A 10,073-nucleotide genomic window follows, 5' to 3' on the forward strand; every position below is an offset into this window, starting at 1 on the left:
AAACCTACCAGGCATTTATTAAAGCCGGAGCAGCAATAATAGCTGTCTGCGATACCACATAATGACCGTCATTCCACAAAGCCCCCAAATAGCCCCGTGAATGTGGTTCGCCGGGAACAAACACGGATAATCTGGGACGTGTCTGAAATAATTTGAGCGCAGCGGCCCCACCCGGGCCGGGCGGGAACCCCTTCCCTGCCGAGGGGCAGGAGAGGGGCAGGAATGGGGCAGGGTGGCTCGGCCTCCACACCCCGGCTGGACACTCAGGCTGGACACTCCAGGGACAACCAGGCTGCTGCTCCAGCCCCTTCCCGGATCCCTCAGCCTCTCCTGCTGCTCCAGCCCCATCCCAGCTCCTTCTGCTCCAGCCCCATCCCAGCTCCTGCTGTTCCATCCCCTTCCCAGCTCTTGCTGCTCCAGCCCCATCCCAGCTCCTGCTGCTCCAGCCCCTTCCCAGATCCCTCAGCCTCTCCTGCTGCTCCAGCCCCATCCCAGCTCCTGCTGCTCCAGCCCCATCCCAGCTCCTTCTGTTCCAGCCCCATCCCAGCTCCTTCTGTTCCAGCCCCATCCCAGCTCCTTCTGTTCCAGCCCCATCCCAGCTCCTGCTGTTCCATCCCCTTCCCAGCTCCTGCTGTTCCAGCCCCATCCCAGCTCCTTCTGTTCCAGCCCCATCCCAGCTCCTCCTGCTCCAGCCCCATCCCAGCTCCTGCTGCTCCAGCCCCATCCCAGCTCCCTCAGCCCCTCCTGCTGCTCCAGTCCCTTCCCCAGTTCTGTTCCCTTCCCTGCACACGCTCCAGCCCCTCCATGTCTCTCTTCCATGAGGTTCCAGACCTGGGCACAGCCCTGGAGGTCCCTCAGCAGTGCCAGCACAGGGGACAGTCCCTGCCCTGGTCACCACAATTCCCTTGGAACACTTTTCCACGCCGGTGTGGAGCTTTTCACCTTTTAATTGAAAGCACCAGCACCCTCCTGGTGCAGATTTCCCTTCTCGTTTGTCACTCCCTGAGCCCACCAGGCAGCTCCACCAGCACAGGGACTGTTTCAGTGCTGCCAGGCCAGGGGGGAACCCTGTTGCCACTAAAAATGGAAAGACAGCAGAGCCCAGGGTGGCCGTGTTGTGTTTATTGGTGTGAGGAAGAGGGGAAAACAGGGATTTTTGTTCAGCTGCAGCGAAAGGTCCGCGCACAGGAGTTCAACAGTAAGATTTTTAAAATTCAAAACATAAGAATAAGCGGCACTTCATTGCAGAGTTGAAAGATAATTGTGCAATTAACTGTATGAGGTCAATAATGCCAGAGCTGGATGCTTCTGACAGATAGGGATAATCAATTCAGCCTCTGTATGAAAGGCTCAGAGGTAGCAATGGAAAAATAACCCAGTGCAAACGTTTCAGTGTTCTAATGAACACCAGACAAATCATTATTGACTTTTTTTTTTCACTTATTTTAAGTGCCAGCACACAAGTGTGTTCTTTGATTAAATGTAACTTTGGAATTTTGCTTTAAGTTCCGTTTCTGCCCTGATCTGAGCGAGGACATTAATTTAGAAATGGAGCAAAGTCTTCTCCTGGCAGGTGCAGGGTCTGGTCAGGAAAGTGCCCTGAACATCCCCTGGGGTGACATCCCATCCTGGAGGTTAGGGGGGAAAGGGGATCACCTGAGCTCTCCTTGTGGTGCTTGGAATCCAGATTTGGGGGCACCAAAATTTGTGTAAAACTCCAAAATTCGTGTAAAACTCAAAAATTCCTATAGAACTCCAAAACTCCTGTAGAACTCCAAAACTCCTGTAAAACTCCAAAACTCCTGTAAAACTCCACCCCTGTGTGTGCAAACGGCCACGGCAGCAGAGGCAGAACAAACTCAGGGACCAGCAAAATCCAGGGGGGGCAGAAACGTGGAGCTGGACGTGGACAGGGACATCTCTGTCCTGCTTTGCTTCTCCTGCGTAACCAGGACAAGCCTCATCCCAGCATTGCAGCTGGAGAGTCCAGTCTGGAGAAGAGAAGGCTCCAGGGAGAGCTGAGAGTCCCTGGCAGGGCCTAAAGGGGCTCCAGGAGAGCTGGAGAGGGACTGGGGACAAGGGATGGAGGGACAGGACACAGGGAATGGCTTCCCACTGCCAGAGGGCAGGGATAGGTGGGATATTGGGAAGGAATTCCTGGCTGGGAGGGTGGGGAGGGGCTGGGATGGAATTCCCAGAGAAGCTGTGGCTGCCCCTGGATCCCTGGAAGTGTCCAAGGCCAGGTTGGACGGGGCTTGGAGCACCCTGGGCTGCTGGAAGGTGTCCCCAGGGGTGGCACTGGATGGGCTTTGAGGTCCCTCCCAGCCCAAACCATTCCAGGATTCCGTGACGAGCCGGGACAGGGACCCTGGTGATGACACTGGAGGGCAAAGCTGAGCCCTTTCTCCCCTCCCTGTCAGAGGCCAATCCCGCGGGTCCCTCTGGAGCTCTCCCTGTGCTCTCTGTGCCAGGAAAAGCAGGAGAGGAGCAGCCCCTCAGTCCCTCAGTCCCTCAGTCCCTCAGCCCCCTCAGCCCCCTCAGCCCCTCAGCCCCCTCAGCCCCCTCAGCCCCTCAGCCCCCTCAGCCCCTCAGCCCCCTCAGCCCCCTCAGCCCCCTCAGTCCCTCAGCCCCTCAGCCCCTCCACCTGCGGGGCCATCGAACAAACCTCGGCCTCGTCCCCGCGCGGTGATTAACAGGATTAATTCGGTGATGCTGCAATCAGGGGGAGCACGTGACTCATTATTCATCAATTAGGGGGCTCATCCGCACACGGCTGATTAGGGGCCATCACTGCCTCAAATTAAGCACGAAAAAAGATGTTTTAACGCAACCATATGGTTGTACTTCAGAAGCAGTTAGTGCCCAAATTGAGCACATTGACGGCTCATAACTGTCGGTGAATGAGGGGACAGGGCCCCAAATTTGTTTAGAGAGTTCCCCCTCCACTTTTGCAGGGGTTTCTAATGTGATCTAATGAATGAGCAGAGTCAGCTTTAATTGCCGACTCACTCTCAGATGAAAAAGAGCCTCCAAAAGACCCTTTTCCTCCTCCCTCCCTGCACCATTGGCTGGAAAAAAAAGGCCAGGGGAGATGATTTTTCCCCCTGGACTGAAGGCAAGACCTTGGCTTTCCCTGTTCTTTACTCTGGTGCAGGGTTGGATTTCCCCACCCTGCTGTGGCCAAGCAGGAGGGAGGCCTGACACACTTGTCAGGGAAAGAACTGGGCTTTGGCTCTGGTGGGGATGTTTTAGGCTCAGAGGCAGTTCTGGAATTATAAATTCTAATCCTTGACTTCTTTTTGCACTAATTTTCTGTTTTCAGTGAAATCTCAGACTGGGTCTGGGTGGGAAGGGACCTCAAAGCCCATCCAGTGCCACCCCTGCCATGGGCAGGGACACCTTCCACCAGCCCAGGGTGCTCCAAGCCCCGTCCAACCTGGCCTTGGACACTTCCAGGGATCCAGGGGCAGCCACAGCTTCTCTGGGCAACCTGGGCCAGGGCCTCCCCACCCTCAGAGAGAAGGATTTCTTCCTAATATCTGATCCAAACTTACTCTCTGGCAGTTTGAAGCCATTCCCCCTTGTCCTGTCCCTCCAGCCCTTGGAAATAGTCTCTCTCCATCTTTCCTGGAGCCCCTTCAGGCCCTGCAAGGCCACAATCAGTTCCCCCCAAAGCTTCTCCTCTCCAGGCTGAACAATCCCAGCTCTCCCAGCCTTTCCTCTCAGCAGAGCTGCTCCAGCCCTGGGATCATCCTGATGCCTCCTGTGTTTTATTCAGTCAGTCTTTACCCCGTCTCTGCTGGACCTCAACAAATCCTCTTTATCCAAACAACTTCCAAGGCTTTGATCAGACCCCCCTGGCAAGGCCACCCCAGCTGCCCCTTCACCCCCAGGGACCTGCTGGAAAGAGCTGCAGGAAAAGGTGGGATCCTCCCTCCCACACCAGCAGCCCCCAAGGCCCTGATTCCAGGGGGGATGTGCAGCAACAGCAGTTACCTGTGGGTAGGGTGGATCTCAGGACAAGGTTCTTCCCCCAGAGGGTGGTGGGCACTGCCCAGGCTCCCCAGGGCAGTGGGCACGGCCCCAAGGCTGCCAGAGCTCCAGGAGGGTTTGGACAACGCTCTGAGGGACAGGGGGGAGTGTTGGGGTGTCCTGGGCAGGGCCAGGGCTTGGACTGAGTGATTCTTGGGGGTCCCTCCAGTTCAGGATATTCTATAATTCCACAGTCCTTCAGCAGCTGCACCACAAAAAGGACTGGCTCTGTAAACAGTGGCATTATCAGAAAAGTTTGGGGCTGCTGATTTAGTGCTCAATTCCCTGCAAAGATCAAAAAAGAAGCTTTCTACAGAAATAACAATCATTATAAACTGGTAGGGAAAAAGGAATCGGACCTCAAAGACAAACCTTTTCTGTTGGCACAGACAGCAGTGTTTTGTTCTGGGTTTAGGTACTTTGGTTTACAGAGATAAATTTAATAGGGGAAACAAGCTTTACAGAGCAAACAGCATCCTGGGCTGGTCCCCCAGCGTGGGCAGCAGGGCAGGGGGGGTTCTGCCCCTCTGCCCCCTCAGGTGAGACCCCCCTGTGGAGCTGCTCCAGCCCTGGGGACAGCACAGCAAGGACAGGGACCTCAGAGCCCACCCGGTGCCACCCCTGCCATGGGCAGGGACACCTCCCACCAGCCCAGGGTGCTCCAAGCCCTGTCCAGCCTGGCCTGGGACACCCCCAGGGATGGGGACAGTTTGTATCCTGAGTGATGAGTGAGATTCCCACGAGATCCTTGGGGGAACCATCTGGGGTTCTCTGGGGCTGGTGGGGGCTGATCCCTGTTGCTGATCCCTGGGGGGCTGGTTGGGGAACAATCCTGCTCATGAGTCTTGGCAGGAGAAAGGGAAGCAACTGCCAGTGTTCAGCTTCACCCTAAAACAGCCCATGCCAGCCCAGCCCCGTGTCACCCTGGGGGCAGTGGGGACGTGTCTCTGCCCCGTGTCCCTGCTCCTGCCCTGGATCCACGGTGGCATCTGGGAAGTGTCAGCTCTCCATTCTTCCCATTACCTGGCTTTAATTAACCCCCTGAAGCCCCTTTGTGTGGGGGGTGATATCAGCTGGGGCTCTCAATAGAAGCCACCCTTGTCACAAAATTTGGGAACAAGCCCCTCTTGAATGGGCCCAATGAGCCAGGGGGCTGTTTCCTCCCTAATCCCACATTTAACAGCACGAGCGGGGCACAATGGGCAGCTCCTCCAGCTTTTTGTGGCCTCATTCCCTTTGACACATCCAGCCCTGCTTTGCCCCCCCGGGGGACACTCCAGCCCCTCTGCTCCCGGAGTGTCACTGAGCCAAACCAGCCCCGGGGGCACCGAGCAGCAGGAGGGACCTGGGGCAGCAGGGGGACAAACCTGGGTGCTGCTGCCTCTGCTTGGTCTGTTTTCCCCCTCCTTATATTCCTATAAGGATGTGTTTTCATCCAAGAAGTCAAGGATTATAAGATTTTTGCCATGGCAACATGTTATTATAAATGCAAATGTGAGACTGGAAAAGGGGGGAGCCTTCGTTTCTCATAATTAGATGACAAAAGGGGATAACACTCAAATATTCCATATACTTTGAAACTGGGAAAATCACCCTCTCCTCTGCCATCTCTTCTGCTGGAGAGCTACTCAAGAGCTTTTTTGGCTGGAGCCTGTGGAAGAAATAAAATGTTTTAATTTCATTTTTATTGTGTGAGTGGTGACACTGACACTTCACTTGCACAGCTGGGAGATCTGAGTGGCTGCTGCTGTTTTGGGCAGGAATTTGCTCCCCAGAAGGATGAGGAAAAGATCCGTGTGACCATCATTCATTTTAAACAGTGATTTCATTTCTGCCCACGACCTCCCATTTGTATTTGCAGCACCAGAGCCCATTGCATGTTCATTAGATGGTTTTTTTGCCTGTAGAATAAGTGAACTAATTAGATTTAATTTCAAAAAAGAGAAGCCCCAGCACGTGTAGAGTTGGTTAAGAGTAAAATGCTCTGCAGGACACTGCAGAGAGAACACCTGTAGCACCTTTTTTCAAATTACCCATCAGTGTTTATCTTCTTCATTCATGCAAAAAAGCTTTAAAGAGTGCCCTGAAAACAAGCAGGGAACAGCCCCCGTGCCAGGTCACTCCTACCTCGGCAGGAGAGGCTGGAATTATTGCACATACTGATGGAACCTGTTTTTAATGTAAAAGAGAGGAACAAACCCCAAACCCAGCAGAACTGCCACCAATTTCCTCGTATAAACAGCAATGTGGGGACTACACTTTGGGGTGGTGCACTTGGGACCCTCAGGCAGCTCCTGCTTTCAGAGCAACAAGTCTTTCCAGGAAATCTCGGTGGTTTAGGGCTGGTTACCAAAGATAAAAACAAAAACTGGCCACAACTGCCCCATTTCTCTGCAAACTGCCTGGTCAGGCACCATTCACAGGACCCTCTTTCAAGGTCCCTTTAAAAATACATTTCTTTAACTCTCCCCCTGCCCTCTGAGGATTTTTTTTTTTTGCTAATTTGATGAAGACCACACACATAAGATCAAATGCTTTTGTCGTTTGCTCTCATTGTCCCCAGGGGCTGAAAGGAGGCGTCGCCTGCGAGTCTGCTGGGGAACATCGGGGTCCTCGTCTGGCACCTCTCCAACCTTCCCCTGCCAGGGCAGCAGTTTGGATAATTGTGGGGCTTCCTGGTAGCTGTCAATTATGGCACTGGCTGGGAGCACCAGCACAGATCTGCTCTGCTGGGAGAGTGCAGGGAAGGGAGCTGGGAAGGGGCTGGAGCAGCAGGAGGGGCTGAGGGAGCTGGGGGGGCTCAGCCTGGAGCAAAGGAGGCTCAGGGGGGACCTTCTGGCTCTGCAACCCCCTGACAGGAGGGGGGAGCCGGGGGGGGTCGGGCTCTGCTGCCAGGGAACAAGGGACAGGAGGAGAGGGAACGGCCTCCAGCTGTGCCAGGGGAGGCTCAGGTGGGACAGGAGGAGGAATTTCCTGCTGGAAAGGGTGGTGAGGCCTTGTCAGGGGCTGCCCAGGGAGGTTTGGAGTGCCCAGCCCTGGAGGTGTCCCAGGAAGGCCTGACCGTGGCACTCAGTGCTCTGGGCTGGGGACAAGGTGGGGATGGGGCACAGGGGGATCCATGGGCTGGGAGGGCTTTTCCAGCCCCAGTGAGTCCATAATTCCGTGATCATCAGGAGATACCAAGTTTATTGCAATAAATGGAATATGACACAGGACATCCCCCCACGAGGCTCTGGCTGTTGATCTCAGGGCTCAGCTCGGAGGTTTCTCTGTTTCTCTGTTTCCAGCACCAGAGAATGCAGAAGCATCACCCCCCCAAGTGCCAGAGGCCAAATCGTTCAGGGCCACGATATCCATTAACTGCAGAGCCTGAAGGGAGCCTCCAGGGAAGGTGGAGAGGGATTTGGAGTGACAGGACAAGGGCAAATGTCCTCAATCCAAGATAGAGCAGGTTTAGATTAGACTAAACAATACAGTTCTGTATGAACTTCCTAGGAAATAATTTTAAAAAATTAACAAATTTAAACATCACTCCAACTAAAATCTCCCACATTTCTTCCCAAATTCTCACAATTCATTGCTTTTGCCACAATCCCTACTATTGTGTTGTTATCTACCCCGATAAGTAAATAGGGAAAAGATGAGATTTCATCTTAGAAGGGAGAAAAGGCTTCAAAACCCCATTAAATTAATCTGCTGGAATGAAATGGAAAAGTTGTTTCCACACGAGGAGCTGAGGTGATGAAGGCTGTGTGAAGTGCAAGGGATTGATATGACACTGGAGTAGGAAGAGCAGCAGCAGCCGTGTGTGTCCCCAGCCCTGACTGCAGGAATTGTGACAAAGTCAGGATCACAACAGGTCTTGACACCTTTTTCCCAGGGTTTTTTAGTGCTTTTACTCCTGACAGACTCTGTGAATGGAACCCGAAGCGTGTACGAGATTTGTGTTCATTTACTGTGGCTTATTAATGCTGAAAAATTCCTTTTCTCCAGAAATTCCTCCTCCAGCACAGAGGTGAGGCCCTTGCAGCTGGGAACCTTCCTTCTCTCTGGAGCTCCCCCTGCTCCATCAGACGTGGTGTTTGCCCACCCTCAGGCTGTGTTTCAGCTCCTCATTTCCTTCCCCGGTGGGTTTGTACCTGGGGCCTGGGGGTGGGTTTGTGCTTGGTTGGGAATCAATGCTGGAAGGACATGTGGGGGCCTATGAACTGTTCCTCTAAGTGTGTAAAAATGGTCACACCCAGGGGGGAAAAAAAAAAAAAAGACGTTTGAACTTCAAGCCTTTCCCTCCAGCGTTCTCTGCTGGAGATGTTGTGGGAGGAGAGATCACAGAATCCCAGGATCTCTGGGGTTGGAAAAGCCCTCACAATCCATGGAGTCCCCCCTGTGCCCAAGCCTCCCCTGGCACAGCTTGGGGCCGTTCCCTCTCCTCCTGTCCCTTGTTCCCTGGCAGCAGAGCCCGACCCCCCCCGGCTCCCCCCTCCTGTCAGGGGGTTGCAGAGCCAGAAGGTCCCCCCTGAGCCTCCTTTTCTCCAGGCTGAGCCCCCCCAGCTCCCTCAGCCCCTCCTGCTGCTCCAGCCCCTTCCCAGCTCCGTTCCCTTCCCTGCACACGCTCCAGCCCCTCCATGTCTCCCCTGAAGACTCTGAAGTCTTCACTAAATCCTCCTTTTATTTTCATTCCCTGTTACTTCCGAGTGCACGAACCCAATCCCGCCTCTTCCCTGAACCAGTAATTCCAAAGGCTCATCCAGGGATATCAGGATTCCCTCCCTCCACACCCCCCGCTAAAAATCCCCCTTGCCCTGTGCGTGAGCTCTTCCCAGCTCCCCAAAGCTCCGTTACCTGGCACAGGGAAGGCGAGGGGCCGGGGGAGGATCCGTGGGCAGCAGTGCAGCCCAGCGGCCGCCTCGGGCTCAGCCCGGGACGCTCCAGAGCCGGAGCCTCCCAGAGCACCGAGGTCCTGCCGGTGCTCCCGGCCCCGGGAATGGCCACTGGGCACCTGGAGAGGGATTGCTGGGGGAAACCAGCAGAGTCCCTGGCTCAGGACCTCCTCAGCATTTAGCCCAAAATAGGCACAGGTGACCCCCCCGGGCCGGGTCAGCCCCCAGCGGCTCTGAGCACAGAGCTCCCGGGAATGCACCAGCAACGATCCCAACGCCCCTGTTTGTTCCCCCCGTCCTGTTCCCCCTGTGCCCACCTCCAAATGTCTCACTGCCCAGGAAGGTTCTGTTCAGGATCTGCCGGGGGAGCCCGGTGGCCTCCCCAGGTCCCTCGTTCAAACAGGCCCCTCCAGTGCCTCCCAGTTCGTGATGAAGGATTTCCTGCTGGAAAGGGTGGTCAGGCCTCGGCAGGGGCTGCCCAGGGAGGTTTGGAGTGCCCAGCCCTGGAGGTGTCCCAGGAAGGACTGGGCTGTGAAACCCACACCAGGACCTGCCCGATCCCCCCCGCGAGCTCTGCCCCGTGCTGGGAATTTGGGGAGGTTTGGGGAGGTTTGGGACAGAGCCCCGGGGGCACACGGGGGGTTCGGGTCGGGGTCCCCCCGTCAGCCGGTCCCGCTGTGCCCCCCGGCGGCCCCGCGCGGTCCTGCAGGGCCCGAGTCACACACCTGGCACAGGTACCGAGTCACACACCTGGCACGGGTACCGTGTCACACACCTGGCACAGGTACCGAGTCACACACCTGGCACAGGTACCATGTCACACACCTGGCACAGGTACCGTGTCACACACCTGGCACAGGTACCATGTCACACACCTGGCACGGGTACCGTGTCACACACCTGGCACAGGTACCGAGTCACACACCTGGCACAGGTACCGAGTCACACACCTGGCACAGGTACCGTGTCACACACACCGTGTCACACACCTGGCACACACCTGGCACAGGTACCGTGTCACACACACCATGTAACACACACCGCGTCACACACCTGGCACATGTACCGTGTCACACACACCGTGTCACACATCGTGTCACACACCTGGCACAGGTATCGTGTCACACACACCGTGTCACACATCGTGTCACACACCTGGCA

The sequence above is a fragment of the Pseudopipra pipra genome, chromosome 2 (assembly GCF_036250125.1).
Source record: "Pseudopipra pipra isolate bDixPip1 chromosome 2, bDixPip1.hap1, whole genome shotgun sequence".
NCBI classification, from domain to species: domain Eukaryota; kingdom Metazoa; phylum Chordata; class Aves; order Passeriformes; family Pipridae; genus Pseudopipra; species Pseudopipra pipra.